The following is a 220-nucleotide window of genomic DNA, read 5'->3' as shown; positions in this document are numbered from 1 at the left end:
CACACACGCATAGAGCGGGATAATACGCAGAGCGTCACACCACGTGAAAGTGAAACCTGAGCGGTGAACTAATTTTCGACAGCCGAAATTTCGGAGCATCTCTAATTATTGGCGACATCAGAAATGTATATTATATAATATATGCTTTTTTGAATATTTTAGCAATTTAAAAATATTAAAAAAATATTTTTTACACGGCACCCCTGCTCTCGACAGACGG

Source organism: Sinocyclocheilus rhinocerous, unplaced genomic scaffold (assembly GCF_001515625.1).
Source record: "Sinocyclocheilus rhinocerous isolate Xijiao unplaced genomic scaffold, SAMN03320098_v1.1 scaffold568, whole genome shotgun sequence".
Lineage (NCBI taxonomy): Eukaryota > Metazoa > Chordata > Actinopteri > Cypriniformes > Cyprinidae > Sinocyclocheilus > Sinocyclocheilus rhinocerous.
This window is presented reverse-complemented; position numbering follows the sequence as displayed.